At 48.1% G+C, this 19,240-nt stretch overlaps 1 long non-coding RNA gene across 1 annotated transcript; it reads right to left on the bottom strand.

Moving 5' to 3' along the window:
* Window positions 1-1,095: 1,095 nt before the first annotated feature.
* On the bottom strand, window positions 1,096-19,063 carry LOC144167302 (uncharacterized). The gene is made up of 3 exons (XR_013321936.1): window positions 18,996-19,063; window positions 6,167-6,229; window positions 1,096-1,229 (listed from the first exon to the last, which is right to left on the bottom strand). It is a non-coding gene; the product is annotated as an uncharacterized LOC144167302 (long non-coding RNA).
* Between the last annotated feature and the right edge of the window lie 177 nt (window positions 19,064-19,240).

Below are 19,240 nucleotides of genomic sequence, written 5' to 3'. Positions count from 1 at the left end.
TTCGCTGCCCGGCGTCTCTCACACAACCCACGCGTCCAGCGTCTTCAGAAACCTCCATTCCACACATGGCCGCCCGGTCCACTTGATGATAATGCGGGGGGTGGCCGGTTCTGGAACAGATGGCTTGTGCGGCGCAGCATCACCGGTGTGCGCCTGTGGAACCAGCTTAGCTCTGGGGCCATTGGTGACGCTGCGCCGGAGCCGCTTAATAGATATACGTGTCACATAATGCGTATACCGTGTGTGCGTCATTTAAGGAGCATTAAGCATCATAATCAAGCTAATCCTAGACAACCAGGATTGCTAAGAACAAGCTGAACCTTTGCTCACGATAAGTATATCCTGGCATAGCCGAGCTGAGCCTCTGCTAATATTTTTTCATCTTCCTCCGCGCCTTTAGGCCGCCCCACATGGTCCAATTTTCCCACTTTTGTAGCCAATCGTCGCAGTCATATTTGCCCCCTTGATCAGGATAAAATACGTATTCTCAATTTGCACAGTAGAGTGGTAAATCTCATTTATTTCCGCACTTGTTAACGTGGAATGTCTCTGCCTCTGTATACCTAATGTGGAAATCAAGCAATGAATCGTGTTGAAAACGCAACTGAAAAAGCGGTGAGCAAAGCCCGATTCCCCTCTTGCGAAGTGGGACCTTTCGTTCAGCAACTTGTAGCATAATGTAATGGCGTTTTTGCAATATTATAAACTTGTAAAGCAAAGTGATGCACTGTAGATGCACTGTGATCAGAGGAATGCAAAATTGATCTATTCCTTAAGAGTTACACGGGGAGAAATGTGCTCACCATTCAGTCCGCTTGAAAACACGCTGTTGACAGATACTGAAAACCCCGGTGGATTGGGCGTTATTTCTTTAATGCATGCAAGAATTTATTGTAGATTTAGAAAAATAACACCGTTGTACTGACGATAAAGATATCGAAGCTATACTTTTCGACGAATCTGGGTTTAGTATGGACCACCGAGCGCTTCACATACTTCCAGTCATATTACCACCATCGTGTACATTAGAAGTGATATAAAACACGCTACGATGCACTATTTTACTGTTGTAGTCTCATTCCAACTTTATTGTTTAGATAGCACGCCTTTTAAATACAAGTAAGAAATGTACACAGGGCTCTGGCAACTCAGGCATCCTAGTTGGAAGAAGGATGACTTGTAGGCGCGGAGGACTTGTTGGCGCGGTACACGGCACTCAGACTGAACAACTGCAAATTGAAAACAAAAATGGCATTAAAACGACAGCCATAGCTCGGCAACCAACAAAAAAGGCTACTGAATGCAGTCTAAATTTCTGAAAACACCAAAATGATGACGTTGTACTTCGTAGGTTTTCATAATCCATAGAACCTAATTGCTCCATATAAATCGAGAGTTACAAGGCCAATAACAAATGAAATTTACTCTGAAGCAGAGTAGTTATTTTGTGTTGTGCCAACGGGTAAAACGTTTGATTAGAAGTAAAAGTTTGTCGGAATTACAAAGGCCTCTAAGGCAAAAAGGTGACTAGAATGACGGTCGTAGGCCATTCACCGCTCAAAGCACTCAAACTGGAAAAGCCCTCGTTTACAAGTGTATATAACTATCCCAAGAGTGCAATTATACAATTCCCACAGGGCTACGTTTGAGGAAAAAATCGCGGGCTATCTCAACTAACGTGAAACCTGGGGAGGAGCGAAGCAATGAATATAAGTGCATTCCTGGCGCCTTGGCGTTTTACCCCCACGGAGATGAAACAGTTGGGGGCTCGAGGTATACAGCTTTACGGCAAAAGCCTCGTGTTTATGAAGCACGAAGCGTCCCAGAGAGAGGCGTTGGAAAACTACCGTCCCGGTGTATACTTTTAGTACGCGTTTTGGCCCACTGAGACGAAAAGTTCTAACGCGCGGCGTTAGAAAACGAGAGACTCTGTGTGTTCTTTTAGTTCCCGTTATGCTGTGGAGCGAGGGGTGGGAAAAAAGTGTTCGGATTTTTATTACCGTGACTTCATGAAATGACGACAACGACTTGAGAAGCAGACATCCCGAGCCTACAGGGGGTTTCGCCCTTAAAAATGGTAGCTGCTTTAGTATCAGCACGCTGTCTTCCAATGTTCCATACCTTAGCATATGATGTAGTATATATAGGTACTGGATTAGCCTTTTAGGGCAACCTTTTATTGAACGCGTGGTTTAGGAGATGTAAAACAAAACATTGCAAGAATATCAAGCTGTAAGCGAAATAGTGTATTAAGAATAGCTTGCCCCGTGGGGACAGTACACGGGGTCTTATTGCTATAGGCGGGATGCATTCTAGAAGGCTCGGGGGTATCGGTTGCGTAGCGTAGTAGAAGCTCCAATCATACGTAAGCTTACCGCGAAAGCTACGTACGTAATTAGTGTCACAAACACACCCACCCTCACATATGCACAAGCACCCACATATAAAAAATTTATTCACAAGGTAGCGGAGCAGTTCGATGCTAACGTTTCGGCAAGAGGATGTCTTTATGGGGACATGCCCCCATGACGTTCGAAATCGTACCGCTACCCGGCAATACCTTCGGTCAGAGCAGTCGTAGCGCACTTCGTTGCTTTCCTAGGGACGCGGTCTCTGACCCCACGTGAACACAATTGTGTTTTAGTGCGGAGCACTTTGGTGACTGCTACTGTAGCTTGACGTGCGCGTCCGTGTCGTAACCGAGCGAGCGAAGACAGAAAGAAAACGAAGGAAGAAGGGTTGAGAGAGTGTGAGGGGGAGGGCATTATGATGAGCCCGCACGAAGCACTGTACGGTGGCGCGGCATGGCGAAAGGGTTGAGGGAAGGCGGTCAGACATGCTTGGCGGTGGCGACGCACTGCGAAATTACACCGTTGCAGCGCGTGCTTTCGTGTGCACGACCATAATTTCCTTTTACTTCCTCAGCACCGAACAGTAAGTGCTGCCTCAGCGCGCTGCAGCTCCTCAAGAGTAAGTGCTGCATGACGAGTCAGGCAAGTGGTACATGTTCGTCGCGTTTCCGTTTCTCATCGGAAGCACGAGACATTTGCCCGGATGGTTCAACCACAATTTACCACAAGATGGTCGGCGGCGGCTACGCGCTCGGAGATAACGGAAAAATAGCACTTGCCGCCATGCGTTCACTGGTCACGGGATCACTTCCTTAGATGCTGCAGGTACACACTGTAATAGGTGAGACTGCAATTCGCGCAGATGAATTTGGCATTAGGGAGCATAGTAATCGTGGGCCGGCTTTTTCTTCATTTTCTCTTAAAAGCGGGAGCCATTTCGGTGCCATTTTGTTGACAGCGACTACGGCCACCTAGGGAAATTATAGGTTTTCTACTTGATAGCAAATTCTTCACTCTTCAGCAGTGAAACCATACACAAGGTTAGTAATGTTGGAAGAGGCACTCGGTGTGAATTACCGGGGGATTACGAATATGTGCATAAGTTTAAACGTTAGCTATGCATGTCTTGTCCGTGACCTCAGAAAGCTACGGAATTTTTCCGAGGGGTTGCGGGCTACTCGGAGCCCTGAAACTTTGGCTGTGCTGGATTTTTCCGCGAGATCTCACAAAAACATAATGTCTTTTTGCCGTATCCAGGATTCCTCGGCGCACTCCTCTCTTCTTAAGGTGTTACTGCTTCGGCGTACCGCCCTTGAAATCGGTGATGGCCCAAAAACTGTGTATGTCTTCGGAGTCATTGCTGTGCGGGCTAGGAGTGTGTTAGCTGTGTAGCCTTCGCGTTTGTCCTGATCATTGCGCAGCGCCACTTCCATACGCAGCCTACTTGTAAAGCAAAGCTTTACGACTCGTTTTGTCGTTTTGCGACTTCGCTGCAGGTGGCGCTACGGGAGGTGCGCGTTCACTGAACAAAACCGCCGCCTTCCGAACAAAACCGCCGCCTTCCACGTAATCGCCGCTGGGTTGACTCGGGATATATGACTCATATTTTTCCGCGTTTACCGTCACGCAGGAACGCCTCATTAGCCGAGAATGAAAGCCAGGCCGGACTTCCATCTGCGATCATTGCATGGTACCAAACAAGCTTGAGCCGTGGTCGGCAGTACAGATACGTCAGAGGTTAGAATAGCGAAACCAAGACTCAACCAGTGTACGCCAAGCTTTTGCTTTCAATATCCCAAATTAGCTGAGCTAAACCGCAACCATTTTTTCTGCATGTCCTTGCTGAGGGCAGCTCCTATTTGGCACTTAAGGATTGCGCAAGGGATCCTGGGGGGACCGTTTCGAAAAAGGTGTTTAAATTAAGCAAACCCCTTCTCAGGGCATTCCTTGTTGTCGTCTTTTCGTGTTACACAGCTTGTGACCTGATCACGATCAAACAGTAGATTTCGGGGAGGGAAAATAACCGGCAAGTAAGCTTTCACGTACTGCCTATTGCAAAGAAGACCCTCGTGTCTCCCATCCCACACCAAGTTGCACACTGAGATGTAGTGTCCGTGTTTAGGTGGCACATGTAGTCATTTATGCTCGCTCATTTGAAGCCGTTCAATACCTCCTGTGTTGCAACAAAGTGACTAGATCTCTAGATCTCTTCATGTCTCATGCAGAGAGAGAACGCGTCGTCGCTGCGTGAAAAGGTGTGAAAATACAGAAGGGATGAAGCCCAAACTGCATGGTATTTGTAGGCCTCGTGACATTCGCTGTCGTGGAACCGTCTGCGGAAATCAAAGGGCGTTATCACTGCTAGTGTGGCCTTGGTGCCGTTTAGTTTCAAGCAGCGCAGCGTAAACTGTCATTGCCGTTGTCTTGTAGTTGTTGGCGTGGCATGCTCCCGCTCCAGTTTCTTCGAACGTCGATGCTTTTTTTATGGCAGTGGCTTAGCCCGCGTGACGAGTTTGTTTACCACTAATGAACCTAACCAGCAATGAATCTAACTCACGTCTGAACTATTCGAAATCAAAGAACGGGTTGCGCCTGTCCTAGTAGGTGATACTTCACCTTGTGTTAGTCGACCTCCCTTCTCGGGGCCAGCGTCGCCTTTAGAGACAGCAGCAGAGCGTATGTATACGGTTGAGCGTACGCAGGGGGTAAAGCTTGGCCTGACGTTCTGGGCAGGTTACTCACAAAGAAATTCGAAGTGCATGAATTCTGACTTGCAGAATTCTACCTCCTGGGGCCACTGATTATGGCACAATAACACGCTTTTGAAGGGAAGTTTCACTTGAGACGGACACAGGGTCGGGCCGTCTTCTCTTTAAAGGGTACGTTTCTTTCCCGGTGCACGTCTCTGTGAGCATACCACGCGCAACTTTCCTTCAAGAGCCCATTACGCCAAGTAGCCCGACATCAAGCTTTACCATAACAATGCTCTCCTCTGAAGACAGTGTTTTTAAGCGTTGCCAGTACGATGGAAACATTGCAGGTGTTGTTACGATCCTCTCGAGGACTCGGAGGACGAACATAATCTACAAAGTCGGTATTTAACTTGTGGGGAGTACTAATCTTGTGGAGTTCGCCCGCGTCCAAATTCTACCTACTAGCTTTCCGCGAATTCCGGGCATTAAAGTCCATCATCAGTTTTTGATTTACTCTACTTGGCACTTGAGGATTGCGCAAGAGCTTCTGAAGGGACCGCTTCGAAGAGGGGGTTTAAATTAGCAATTCCCTTTCTTAGATAATTTCTTGTTGTCGTCTTTTCGTGTTAAACCGATTCTGAACTGATCACAACCAAACAGTGGGTTTCAGGGGGAGCGTTATTATGCTCCTCCTGAACAATGCTACTGTGCCACACGTCATAGTAAATAACTTTGGCCAAAATGATGCAAAACTGTAGAGACCCTGAACTGATACGGATGCAGTATTTTGTGCTGTCATGCAGCTCCGTCGTCAGGATGAAGCGTTGTTATTATTAGCGCTTTCTCGATACCCGCTCACACACACGCGCGCACTCAGGTTCGCGTACACTTGCACAGGGTGGTCCATTACACGCGAGCGCGTACATTAGCAAACGTAAACACTTACAACCCAGAAAACATCTTGCTGAGTATAATAAGGCGATAATGCTGAATGAAACTATAAAAACATCCGTTGCAAACAAACGTGCTAGCAAAGACAGTTGCATGATGTGGACTTGTCTAGTTTCTAAGCGCGCGCGTGCAATCTCAAGCTTTATTTTTGGAAAAATGTCAGGTACTCACGCGAAATACATTTGCAGTGACCGACAGCTTTGGCATAAACGCGAAGGCTTCACCGATGCCGTCCTGCAACATGCGTATATTGAGACGCCGTAAACATCAGCAAAAGAATACACGCGAAAATAGAATAAATAAATTGACAAATACTTATTCCCTTACTTTTAGGCCTTTGTCCCCGGAACAAAATACAAGAAAACAACTCTTGCTAGCCGTGTCCCGCAACGATGAGGACATATTAGTTCTCTTGTTGATTAGCAAGCGCAGAATGTCGTGTTTAGTTGAAAGTTGGCACTATTGTTAAAAGGTTCATAACATGAACCCAGTACTAAAAACGCAAGAAATTTTCAGGTACTCAGAGGTGAGTGCAGAAGCTAGAGGGACACGTATCATCCAAAGTAATTTCGCTTTACGATTCAAAACGTGAACTTGTAAACAAAAATGCTAGTTTGCTCATGAAGTTAATTTTATTACATCTAATTGCTGAAACTTCATTCGGTGATTTGGAAAATATAAAGGGTTCATGTAGATCAGAAAATTCATATTGGACTACAATATCAATAACTGGATAAACAGGATAACAAAATAAATCAAACACTAATCACAGTAAACGACTTGGACAAAAGTTGGTCAAATACAGTGCGTTATTTTGTATGCTTTTGTTTCACTGCAAATAGGCTTTTCTACAAACGTTTATTTAAACTTTAAACCCGGTTGTTTATTTTACGTTGGCTTAACCTTGCATAGACGTCTTGGAACAGGTATGTTCTGCCTGCTAAAAAGTGAAAACTTCTTACTGCCAAAAGTTTAAAAAGTCAATGTCGTCAACAAACGTTGGTCAGCTTTTGTGCGTGTGCAGTCCAAGAATACAACAATGTAATTATATATATGCACCTCAATTTGATATTTGGCAGGTTTTATCTTCGAGACAGAACAGTTTTTTTTTCGTAAATTGTATGATGAGTATTTGCATAAAGGTGAGAAAAACGTCTCCTGGGGAAACGTTCCATTCATGAGATTTCCAGTGGCGCAAGCCTAAACTCAGTTGCAGCGGCAGGTGGCCGTCAATGCCCGTACACCGCAGACGGAAGAAGGGGAAGAACGGAGCCGAACTAGCCGACAAGAAGCGAAAAGCACTCCGTATTCCTCTCTCCCAATGCGCTGCGGCAGGAATTAGCAACGGTACAACGCGTAGGAGACAGTGGAGGCCATTCGGAAGCTCTGAAAATGATTGAAAAGAAGTGCTTATCAAACGATGATTTTACAAAGCCCTTCGATAACGCCAGGCGTATGCAACGCATCAGGGGCGTTGAACATAGCATTTTAGCGTTCTCTTTTGCAACCCATAAAAACGAATTAGGTGTGGCCCGAATTGTTTCTGTCATAGTGCCTGCAGCCTTTTTACGCTAGAATGACTGGCATGCATTAGAGATATGTTTTCTACACATTCTCGTCTCGTGCCTAATGATAGCCATGGGTATCATTAAATACGTACGTATAGTGGTCATAGCAAAGAAAAGAAGCTCTTGACCAACGGGTCATAGAAAAAACAAAGCTTCACACCAGATATCACAGGTGTTTGAGGATGTCTTTCCAATATGAGGAACCTTCAAAAATGGAACATCATGGACGTGCATTATGTTCCAAACATAGGTTACAAGGACGCACTATACTCTGGGTATCTTTACAATACTTTTTATCATTTTCGTGAATTCGTTCGAGATAGTATGCAAACTGAACGTTCCCGCACTTTCGACTATAAATTTGGGTTCCGTAAAAATTGAAAAAAAGAGCTTACTACCACTGTTTATGGTAATCAAATTTTGGAATTTCTTCAATCTACGCAGATATCATATGTCACAATAACATGCTTAGACTAACTGGTTCCTCCTTGTACGGTTTTATTGGTACCCGTGTATATCGGGGAAAATTCCAGCTGTAACAAAATCCTCAATCATTTCCAAGTTACAACTTCAACACTTTCGTCTCGCAGGTTTCTGGTTTTGCGTTCGTCTTCCGTTTGGATGCTGAGCCGGCGAGACATTACACTCACATATACTACAGCGAACCATGTATGGGTTTGCTTATTTATTGTTTTCTTTTGCTGCCGGGCCACGCCCGGCTGTGCTATGTGCGTTCCAAGCTAAGCGCGTATTCTATTTTTTATTTTTATGCCGCACGGGCTATCACATTCAGTTAAGCAGACTGTTTCTCCATAACGTCGCTAGCCCAGAATAATCTTCTGTGATCTACGATGTTTTGGATGTGAATCCACGGTTCCAGAAACTCTCGCGCCGAAAGATAAAAGCTTGCAGAGCAGACGCCGCGGCATTGGATTCGACGACCCTCGCCTGCGCAAGTCACTTTGTTGACCGCTGCTTCGCCGCCTTTATATTCTTTTGAGTGGTTAGGGGAGCACAAGTTCGCTCCAATAAACGTGTTTTCCTTGAAGGCAACTACCTCGTCTTAGGCCACGTGACATCTGGTAGAGGTGCTGAGTAAATGCACCCTACGCCATCGTCAGGCCGACAAGAAAGTCCCACTCATGCCAGCCGCCGACAGCAAGGTCTTCAGCCGGAGTTTGGGCTCCTTCCGGATAAAGTGAAGAAAGAAAACGTCGTTACCACCACCATTATCAACGCAGTCACCATGACCAGCACTACCCTCGTTCTTCAACAGCCCCGGGAACCACCATGGTTCCGCGGATTCCCCGGAGAAGACCCTGAGGACTCGCTGGAGAAAGTGGAGCGCGTCCGCATCTTCAACAGGTGGGATGACGAAGAAACGTTCCGCCATGTTTTCTTCTACTTAGAAGATACGGTCCGAGCGTGGTTTGAAAAAAATGAAAGCTCCCTAACCTACTGGACTCTCTTTAAGAGGGAGTTCCTCAAAACATTCGCCACCGTTTTGCGGAAAGATCCAGCCGCCCTTTTGTTGGAAACGCGCACGCAACACCCCAACGAAGGGGTCATGATCTTCGTTGAGGAGATGAAGCAACTATTCCGTCGTGCGGACCCCGAAATGACGGATGCAAAGAAGTTACGCTTCTTGATGCATGGTGTGAAGGAGGAACTGTTTGCTCGACTTGTTCACAACCCGCCCAAAACCATCGCCGAATTCGTGACCGAAGCCAGAACGACTGTGAAGGCCCTTGAAATGCGTGCTAGGCAGTATGACCGTCTCTTTCTTCGCAAGGCCAATGCGAAATACGTCGACAACATGCGTATTTCGATTGATAGCCTACGCGAAGTCATCGGCGCAGTAGTGAGACAGGAGCTCCGGACACTTCTCCCCAAGCCGCCGCAGCCCCACGTCGCTTCCCTTAACGACGTGATTAGGGAAGAAGTGCAACCAGCGTTGGGAACTTCTACACCATCCGAAGTACCCCACGAGCCACAAGGTATGTGCTACTCCGCGGCAGTTCGCCAACCCCGCCCTGCTCCAAAACGTCGTCAACAGGACCCGCCGTGCCGCCGCCCACTGTCGCCCACCCGACCCGAAACCAGACGCCAAGAAAGACCGAAACCAGACGCCAAGGAATACCGACGTCTCGCGAACGCTCGATAATCGCCCGCTGTGCTACCACTGCGGAGAGCCCAACCACATCTACCATCGCTGTCCCTAAAAGAGGCTCGGTTTGCGAGGGTTCTCCGTCGACGCCCCACGCCCCCGATACGGCTATGGCCCTGCTGAGATCGAAGAATACTTCTCCAACACTAACCGAGGACCAGCCCGCTTCAGCCGTTCATGGTCGCCCTACCCGTATCAGTCACCGAACTGCTCCAGCACTGCTGACTTCTCACGTGAAAGGTCCCCCAGCCTACGTGGGGGAAACTAAAAGCAGCAACTTCTGGAGATAAAGTTGCACGATCGTGGAAAAATGAAAACCCTCCAACGACGCAGTGACTCGCTGAATACCATGATTCACGACATGCTCTTAGACCAACGACCCAATCTAGCCCTGACGTTACTCCAGAACACGACGACAGCAAAATGGTGCGACGCGTAGCCGACATGACCGAACCTGCTGCTGAGAACACGACGAAGACTACGACGCATGGTGCCCGACCGCCAACCCGCACAAGCCGAGATACGATGCCCCGACGCACCCGAAACCCAAGCAAAGCGGCCTCCGAAGTCAAGGTGTCCATCGACGGCTTCGGCGTAGTCGCCCTCATCGACAGGGGAGCTGACTACTCAGTAATGAGCAGGTGATTCGCGTCTAAACTGAAGAAAGTTACGACAAGATGGGACGGTCAGCACATTCGCACAGCAGGAGGCAACCTCGTGAAGACAAGTGGAACGTGCACATCGCGCGTCACCATGGACGGCACAACGGACTCTGCGGCGTTCGTCATTTTTTCTAGCTGCTCCCGCGACGTAATTCTCGGATTGGACATTTTCACGGACAACGGCGCAATAATCAATCTGCAGACGAAGTCATTAACGTTTTCTTCCGACCACTCCATGACGCCGGAATCGAACCCCGAACACCGTACAGCTGTAAGGATCGCCGATGATCATGTCACCCTGCCACCCCGCGGAAGCTTGATGATCACCGTCTACTCTGCAGGTGCTGCTCCTGATGCCGAGGCTATTTATCGTGGAGAGTGACCAAAGGTTGCTCCTCGACCGCGGTGCCTCCGATGCAAGAAACATTGCGCCACTCCCAAGTTTTGGTCACTAATTTCAGCGAGGAATAACAGCATTTAAACAAGGGCGCTGCAATTGCGTTCCTCGAAGAAACGCAAGAAGCAAGTGACGTGATCGCAGTCGCTGACTTTGAACGCGCACCCGAAGATACCTTCAAGCTTCCGCATCACTTCGACGTGAATCCGGCGCTACCGCAAGAAGAAAGGAACAAGTTATCGGCTTTGCTGCGTCGCTACAGCAAGTGTTTCTTGTCGAACTCCCAATTACATCAGACACCTCTGGCGAAGCACCGGATCATACCCGAAGCTGGAGCCCGACCTACCCGACAGTCACCGTACCGCGTCTCTTCACACGAACGCGAAGCCATCCGGCCTCAAGTAGATGACATTCTCAGCGACGACATTATACAGCCATCGAAAAGTCCATTGGCTGCACCGGTCGTACTCGTTAAGAAAAAAGACGACGCTTTAAAGTTCTGCGTTGACTACCGGCGACTAAACAAAATTACGAAAAATGACGTGTACCCCCTACCACGAATTGACGACGCCCTCGACACCTCTGCCATGCGAAGTAGTTCTCATAGATGGATCTGAAGACCGGCTACTGGCAAATTGAAGTGGACGAGAGAGACCGAAAGAAGACTGCATTTATATCTCCGGACAGTCTATATTGTGATGCCGTTTTAGGTCGTGCACGGCGCCAGCAACGTATCAAAGAGTCATGGACACTGTGCTAGCCGGCCTGAAGTGGCACACCTGTCTCGTATACTTCGACGACGTTGTGGTATTCACCCGAACTTTCGACGAACACCTTGCAAGATTGGAGTCTGTACTCGAGGCTATTCGCACGTCCGGGTTAACGCTAAAGCCTGAAAAGTGCCGCTTCGCGTACGAGGAACTCAAGTTTTTGGGACACGTCGTCAACACCGCGGGAGTCCTGCCTGACCTGGAGAAAACATCACCTATTGCGAACTTCCCATGACCAAAAGACAAAAAGGGCGTGCGAAGATTTCTCGGACTGTGCGCATACTACCGGCGCTTCGTCTCAAACTACGCATGCATTCCAGAGCCACTCACGCGCCTGACAAAAGATAGCAACCTTTTCGCATGGGAAAATGGTCAAGAAAAAGCATTTTGCGAGCTGCAACAACGCCTGCTAAACCCGCCTGTGCTCGGTCATTTCGACGAAAACGCCGAAATGGAAATGCACACCGACGCCAGGGATATAGGCTTGGGTGCCTTTTCGTCCAAAAGCAAAGCGTTGCGAAAACGTAATCGCCTTTGCAAGCCGTGGTCTGTCGGAGGAGGAGTAAAAGCACTCTGCCTCCGAGAAAGAGTGCCTGGCTATCATATAGGTCAAGAGGACTGTGATTTGGGCGAGTTGGTGAAAGTTCATGATTGACAATCCAGCGCGCGGAAACACGGCACAAAAAAGAACGAGAGTTAGACAGGACAGCGCTGCACTCACAACTGATTTATTTCGAAGAAAACATTGGTCATATGTACAGATCAGTCTCCCACGTGGCGGTAACTTATTGCAACCGATAACCACAAACAGAAAAACACTATCATTAATCGGTTTGCACATGTGTAGTTTTTGGTTTACTTGGTCATGCAAAGCTTCACTCAGATACGCGTATTCCCGGTCATGCAGCACTATTGAGGGCATACGTATACAACGGTCAGCAGCTCGTCTGACTTGAAAGGCCTCGATAATTTCCCGTGTTGTTTTATCTTTGTGTCTCGACAACACAATGGTTTCATTAAAAAGCGGCTCACAATCTTGTTTGCAGCAGTGTTTTTCCAGGTTGCTGTGTGGATTCGTTTTAAATGAACGCTGGTGCTCGGACAACCTGGTGTTCAGACACCTCCCGGTTTGTCCCACATATATATGTCCACACCGAAGTGGTAACATATACACGACACCCATTTCACATTTCACAAATGGGTCTGAATACAAAAAAAGTGTGCCCGATAAATCATTCAGACCCATTTGTGAAATGTGCAATGGGTGTCGTGTATATGTTACCACTTCGGTGTGGACATATATATGTGGGACAAACCGGGAGGTGTCTGAACACCAGGTTGTCCGAGCACCAGCGTTCATTTAAAACGAATCCACACAGCCACCTGGAAAAACACTGCTGCAAACAAGATTGTGAGCCGCTTTTTAATGAAACCACTGTGTTGTCGAGACACAAAGATAAAACAACACGGGAAATTATCGAGGCCTTTCAAATCAGACGAGCTGCTGACCGTTGTATAAGTATGCCCTCAATAGTGCTGCGTGACCGGGAATACGCGTATCTGAGTGACGCCTTTGCATGACCAAGTAAACCAAAGACTACACATGTGCAAACCGATTAATGATTGTGTTTTTCTGTTTGTGGTTATCGGGTGCAATAAGTTACCGCCACGTGGGAGACTGATCTGTATATATGAACAATGTTTTCTTCGAAATAAATCAGTTGTGAGTGCGGCGCTGTCCTGTCTAACTCTCGTTCTTTTTTGTGCCGTGTTTCCGCGCGCTGGATTGTCAATCATATAGGTCAATTAAGAATTTCGCCCATACGTGTATGGTAGACCGTTTAAGGTTGTGACAGACCACCATGCGAGGTGTTGGATCACCAATTTGAAGGACCCCTCTGGCCGCCTTGGGCAATAGAGCTTGCGCCTGCAAGAGTTTGACGCTTCAATCGTCTACAAATCCGACAGGAAGCACTCCGACGCCTACAGCCTGTCCCGCGCCCCCGTGACCCGCCACCACAAGACTCCGATGAAGATAGCGCGTTCTTTGGAGTCGTTACGAAGAGCGACCTAGCCGCCCAGCAGTGTTCCGACCACGACTTGTGCGTCATGATCGACTACCTCGAAGGACGCAATGTCGCCGTGCCTAAGGCGTCCAAGCGGAACTTGCCAACATTCAGCCTCAAAAACGCCGTCCTCGTAAAGACGAATTTGCGCCCCGGAGCGAGAACGCATTAACTACTTGTCATCCCCGCAGAGCTCCATGACGAAATTTTAGAAGCGTGCCACGACGACCCGTCATCCGGACATTTTGGCACAGCTCGCACTATTGCAAAAATCAAGGCGCAGTACTTCTGGCCCCGCCTTACATCCGACGTCACCCACATACGTTCGGAGTTGCCGTAACTGCCAGTGACTAAAAACGCCGCCGACACGATCCGCCGGCTTTCTGCAACCGATCGCCGTCCCGTTGAGGCCCTTTCAACAGATTGGAATAAACCTTCTAGGCCTGTTCCGTACTTAACAATCACAGAACAAGTGGATTGTTGTAACGGGAGACTACATGACGCTCTACGCAGAGACCACCGCTCTTCCAAGGGGGACTGCACAAGATGTCGCAAAGTTCTTTATAAACCAAGTTGTGCTGTGACATGGAGCCCCTGAAGTCCTAATCACGGATGGCGGAACGGCCTTCACTGTGGAGCTTATGCAAGGAATCCTATGCTACAGCAACACGAATCACCGAAGAGTGACGGCGTACCACCCCCAAACGAACGGACTAGCTGAACGTTTGAACAAGACGATCGCGAATATGCTGTCAATGTACGTCGACGTTGAACATAAGACTTGGGACGTACGTCACGTTTGCGTACAACACGGCTATCCAGGAAACTACGCAAATGACGCTGTTCGAGCTTGTCTACGGACGACTGCAGAATACAATGCTTGACGCCATGCTTCCGCTTGTAGAAGACGACGCCCTGAACCCCGACGTCCAAGGCTACCTTCAGCGTGCGGAGGAGGCCCACCAGCTCGCTCGAGATCACACAACGGAACAGCAGCTGGTGGATGCCGGGCACTACAACCTCCGACGCCGAGATGTTGAGTACCATCCAGGCGACCGTGTTTGGGTTTGGACTCCCATCCGACGACGCGGATCAGTGAGAAGCTTTTGCGACGGTATTTCGGACCCAACCAGATTCTAGGACGTGCCGGCCAAATTAGCTACGAGGTGATCCCCGATGGTGATTCCGGAACATCACGACGACACACGCGGCCCGAAGTCGTCAACGTAGTTCGCTTGAAACCTTACTACGCAAGATCACGGACTTGTTTTGTTGTTTCATCGGACTGTCCTTTATATTAGCATCGGGTTGACGCACTCTTAGAGGGGAGGCGAAAAGCAAAAACGCCCGTGTGTACGAGTTTTCGGCGCACGCTAAAGATCCCCAGGTGGACAAAATTAATCCGGAGCCCTCCACTACGGCGCGCCTCATCGCCTGCGTTGCGTCGGCGCGTTAAACCCTACAATCAATCAATCAACTCTTAGAGGGGGGGGGGGTGGGGTAATGCCGCGAACCATGAATGGGTTTGCTTATTTGTTGTTTGTTTTTTGTGCCGGGCCACGCCCGGCTGTGTTATCTGCGTTCCAAGCTAAGCGTGTCTTCCATTCTTTATTTTTATACCGCACGGGCTATCACATTCAGATAAGCAGACCGTTACGCCCTAACGTCGCTAGCCCAGAATAATCTTGTGTGATCTACAATGTTCTGGATGTGAATCGACGGTTCCAGAAACACTCGTGCCGAAAGATAAAAGCTTGCAGAGCCGACGCCGCGGCATTGGATTCTACGACACTCGCCTGCGGAAGTCACTTTGTTGACAGCTGCTTCGCCGCCACTGTATTATTTTGAGTTGTTAGGGGAGCACAAGTTCGCTCCAATAAACTTGTTTTCCTTGAAGACAACTGCGTCGTCTTTGGCCACGTGACAATACAATAGGCAAGTACCGATGTTGAAGCATACCATGACTACAATTCAAAAGAAAGTTGCTTGTATTGCGCAATAGGTATTACCACGCATTTGGTTTCTTTTTTGTGATGTCTAAAACTGTTCACTGGAGGTGGTTGGTACAGCTAAGGTGGTTAGTCCCCCACATTGACTTTTCTCAGCTTTATTACAATATATGAAAAAAACAAGTCTACCACTTCGGGACTGCAACCTTACGTTTCAAGCATCTATTGGTGCATTTACCTACAAATGTGTGCTCGGTTATGTCAATTTAACTGCTGAGATTTTATAAAACTTCAAGAATGAATTTTGTGGGATTGCATAAAAACTATAAGACAAAGCAGCAGCTTAAACGTTGACCACGACCACGACATTTCTTTACATCCAGCGCCATACCCACCTCAGCCGGCGACAATACGACGAGCTTGTCGAAAAATTGCTCTGTAGGGACGATGTACCCCGTTATTTTGGGTAAAATTAACCCCCCCCCCTCATCAGCTTCAGTTCGCTCGCAGTGATACGTGCAGCTGCTCACAGAAAATATAGTGGTAGTACCAGTCCATACCGGTTGTACCAACCGATACCCTATTACCGGTTACCACCATGAATGATATAGATAAATCGAGACCCGCTCATTAGCTATGCGAACTCCAACGTACACAAGTACAACAGAACGCTACCGCATCTGCCCCTTCGACTGCGAAGCCTAATGTTTGAGTACCGGCATTCATTCAAATATAGGTAAATTTTCATCGACTTTGGATTTAGGTCAAGACAGAGAAAAAAAGAGAATTTCTAGAAACTTTTTTCCATCAAGATCGCGTATGCAGATGCAGTAGTTAACAAAGACAACTTGAATTTGCATAAAAAGAATTCTAACTGTACCCTTCCGAGCGTGCAAGCGCCGTCGCTCATGCGCGAAAAGAATGGAGCATTAATCGACGCAAACGTCGCCGATGGCTGCGCCGTTTTCACCATCATTGGAGCCGCGTTTGCAGGTGCTTCATCGGGTGGCTCACCAGGAGAAAGTATTGCCAAAGCTGGCAGGCCGTCACCCAGGTCGATTCCTGGTGTGAAAACCGCACGTATCTTCGGGATACCTTTTTGAGCCACAACCCTGAGTCAGGGGATGGTAACATGACGAAGAGAAAGTTCCTTTGCCGAAGCGGCTGTGGGTCTTGCTCAGCTGTACGCAACAAATGTTCGGGTACTGTATGTTCCCTCAAAGTACGATGCAAAAAAGTTGTACAGAATCTTGCGAAGTATTCTTTCTTAAGAGCGCTTCTTTTCGCTAAGATTGTTGCCGAGACTTCTGCCAATGTCAATTATAGCCAACACCTCGACATCAGACTCACTGCTGTTACGTTTGATAGGCTCACTATCCATGCTACTGGAACACGTCCTCCCCGAAAGCCGCAGGCTAACCAGGACTGCGAGAGAAATATCTCGTGCACGTGTGTTTGATATCTGCTTTGTTATACTCGTGGTATGAGACGTGTAGTAAGTTTGGGGTAATTTCCCACGCCGAATGTTTTGTACTCCGTTAGGTGCGCAGCGCTTGAGGGACCCCGCTTGTGTCCCTAGCTCATCCGGGGTCGGTCACAACGCCTAGCCTACTTAGTCACGGTGTTACGCACCAAAAAGGAGGCGTCGAAAAGATCACCGTTGCTCCTGGTCGGGATGGAACCGGCGTCGCTCGAATTACGAAGTCGATATCTATTTCCCTGCGCAACAGGGGACAGGTCATCCACAGGCAAATTGTTGGGGTGATCTTGGCGCTGCGCCTTGCCTCACAGATAGCCGTTGCTGTGCCACAATTGAGTATCGAGTAATATAAAAATAAGGCTATTGAACTAGCGCATTGGTACCACAAAGGCATTGAAACATTATCCAGTTTTTTTTATTGACATTTCAGGGGCTGTGGTAGCAGGATGATACTAAACACCAGGCTGATACTGAAACTTCTCAAGAAAGAAATTGATTCATTGTAGGGTTTAACGCACCGACGCAACGCAGGCGATGAGGCGCGCCGTAGTGGAGGGCTCCGGATTAATTTTGACCACCTGGGGATGTTTAACGTGCGCCCAAATCTCATACACACGGGCGTTTTTGTTTTTTGCCTCCATAGAAAAGCCGACCGCCGCAGCTGGGAATCGAACCCGTGGCCTCGTGCTCAGCAGCGCAACGCCTTAGCCACTGAGCCACCGCTGCGTGTCTCAAGAAAGAAATCACTGTCCCACACTTGACAGCTTTTCATTCAGTGGAATCGCTTTATTTTTCTGGCTCGCTACATGAAACAGCGTGCGCCAAGTACTTATTCGTGTTCGGTTTTTTTTATCATGGAGGCATGGGAAGAACACCTACAATATTTGTATTTTCTTCTTTCTGATGTCGGCTGCTATAAATTTCATGACATTCTATGGAATGCGTTACACGAGATGGCAGCTGTCATTTGCCGGAGATATACGGGTGGGTGTGCGTTATTTGGTCGCCAGCCGTAATCATTATTCCGCCAAGCCAGCTAAGTAAGAATTTCGCGTTAAAAAGTTCATGTTTACGCACTGCGTAGAGCCCAGAGTAGGTGTGCACTTCATTGTTGTGAATCGGGAAGGGCTCGGCCTAACGGACCGAGAAAAAGACGAAATAACGCCGGCAGGCTAAGCAAACTTGCATACAGCGAAAAATGGGAATCAAATGCAGCGCAAGCGGGTGCGGGGCCGTCCAAAAGAACTGAAAAAACCAAGTAATAAATAACAAATTTGCGACGTAAAATCACCGAGCGTGGGCAGGTTGCTATCCATAAAGGGGGTCGTGGGTCGTGCCTGCTACCTTAAAGATTATTGTTGTGTTAACGTCTCAAAAACGCTGTACGGGTTAATGTTTCCCTGAAAAGAAACAAAGAGCCCGGGCACTCAACGCCGCAGACGTTGTTACCAGGCATGCTACCTGGCGTTTCTTAATGGTTAATGTTGCTGCACTCATCTTCTCAAACGCAGCAGATGAATTTCTGCCTGCGCCCGTTCACGCGCCAACAGTCGCTGGCACTCCTGACGGACGGCTTCTTGTTCTGAGGAGCGCATGACTTTATCCATTTTCCGAACATTCCAAAACGACTGCAAAGTGCACTCGTCTATGTATGCACGTCCTCGAAACTATTTGTTGGACGCCAACTCCCCTTCTCACCTTGACTACTCCCTCCTGCGCTTGGAGACTGCTCCTGCTATCTCCAAAACGCTGCACATTTGCTTTGGTGCCTACTCTGCCTTCCCCTACTCCGCTGCACACGTGTTTGTTGGTTGCCCTTCCCCTCGATAGTTTGCGTCCTGTCGACGTCGCTGCCTCCTCGTTACCACTCCAAGCATAAAACGTCGGCTGACCATAGCTTCGCCGTTTTATGAAGTATTAGGGTGAAGTTCACATACACACCTTTAGCGTGACCACGGTAAAGAAGTAGATTGTTAGCACGATGTCGACTAGAAAGTGGATCACGTTCCAGTAGAAGAACACGCGCAGTGCCTTGGCTGGTTGCTGCGTTAGGAGAAAAAAGTGGCAGTCAAAATGGCTTGAAGTCAAATATTAAATGCAACAGAAATGTATAGCCGTGGATGCTGTGCTTCTAGTTTTGGTAATTGAAAATTCTCAGCAAGGTAGTGCCCCCAGCTCGGCAAGTA

Source organism: Haemaphysalis longicornis, unplaced genomic scaffold (assembly GCF_048455015.1).
Source record: "Haemaphysalis longicornis isolate Haplotype H1 unplaced genomic scaffold, Haemaphysalis longicornis Haplotype H1 scaffold_2, whole genome shotgun sequence".
Lineage (NCBI taxonomy): Eukaryota > Metazoa > Arthropoda > Arachnida > Ixodida > Ixodidae > Haemaphysalis > Haemaphysalis longicornis.
This window is presented reverse-complemented; position numbering and strand designations above follow the sequence as displayed.